The following is a 1,616-nucleotide window of genomic DNA, read 5'->3' as shown; positions in this document are numbered from 1 at the left end:
CCTAATGGCATAGACCACATTAGGAGTCCTGAAAGCTATTCGGTTCCTAATAGGTACCCCTTTCCCCGAATACCTATTCCCGATATAGGTATTTAGTTTAAAATAATTATTTTCCTCAGGAGGCACCGTAGTTTTTCCATTTAGGTTAGAGTGTACCAGCCTATCTTTGAGATTCTTGTTTCTCCTATATGCAGAAATTAGTTTAAAACGCCCCAAGTCTCCCAAGTCCCCCTGGGCCTGTTGGAAATTAAGCCTTAATTGGCCACCCAAACGTCCTAGAGGTTGTGAGTAGGTTGTCACCACAGGTATAATATCTTTCTCTTCTCTCTCCACTACATACCTCCCATTTATTTCAAATATTTGTCTTACTTCCTGTTTTATTTCCCTCAGGAATCGCCGAGAGTAACCCCGAGGCCTGAGGGCTTTGAACAGGATAGATGTCGCCTCCTCCACATCACTCAGGTAAGTACAAATACGATGGAATCTTATTAACTGTGATTTAACTAGTCCTTTGTAGGTATGTTTAGGGTGGTAACTCTGTTTGTGGAGCAAAGCATGTCTATCGGTCTCCTTAAAGAAGACTTTTGTAGCTAGGGCTTTATTTGCTCCCAAACCGGGTATGAAGAAGACCTGTGTGTCTAAAAACTCCAGCTTTTCTTTCTGGACGTTGTGTGTAATTTTAATGGCAGGGTGATGAGAGTTCAGAATATTTAAAAACACCATAAATTGCTCCATGTCCCCCTCCCAGATGCCAAAGATGTCATCCAGGTACCTAAAGTACAGCGAAGGTAGGTGAGCGCACCTTAAGAAGGCTGATTCCTCCCAGCCACACATATAAAGGTTGGCATACGCTGGGGCAAACTTCTTGCCCATTGCTGTACCATGGATCTGTAAATAGTGTTTTTTATTGAACTCAAAATCATTGCGAATAAGGCTTATCTCCAACAGTTCTAAAATATAGTCATCGGGCCGCCCCGGGACAGGGAACTTATTAAAAGCAGCTCGAACTGCCTGTAAGCCCAGAGCCGTATCTATATTAGTATACAGAGAATTTATATCTATAGAAAATAGAAAAGCATCTGCAGAAACTGAAATATTCCCAACTTTCTCAACAAAGTCATAAGTATCCTTGACGTAGGACGCATGTCTCTGTGAGAGCGGGTTTATATGGTGGTCCAAGTATTCTGCTATGTTTGACGACTCTGAGCCACAGTCACTGACAATAGGTCGACCACAAGGAACCTGGCCCGGGATGGTCCACTTATCCAAAGCTTTATGTATCTTCGGGAGCAGGTAGAACAGCCTCGGTCTCGGGACGTCCGGTCCCAACAGGTAAGTCATTTGCTTTAATGTTATAATTTTCTCCTGATACATTTTACATAGAATGTTTTTAATCATGTTTTGTGTTTCAGGTTGCATAGAATGGAGCAGCGGCGCATAATGATTCCTGTTGGTAAGTTGTCTATCTGCTTCCAAAAGATATTGAGTCCTATCCATAATTACTATTTGAGAGCCCTTGTCTGCCGGTTTGATAACAATAGCTGGGTTATTTGCCAGAGTGTTAATGGCTTGCAGTTCTATTGTATTCAAGTTGCGATTTCTTTCCGGTTTAGGTC

The sequence above is a fragment of the Hypomesus nipponensis genome, chromosome 18, assembly GCF_054491055.1.
Source record: "Hypomesus nipponensis isolate SF chromosome 18, ASM5449105v1, whole genome shotgun sequence".
In the NCBI taxonomy this organism is placed as follows: Eukaryota; Metazoa; Chordata; class Actinopteri; order Osmeriformes; family Osmeridae; genus Hypomesus; species Hypomesus nipponensis.
This window is presented reverse-complemented; position numbering follows the sequence as displayed.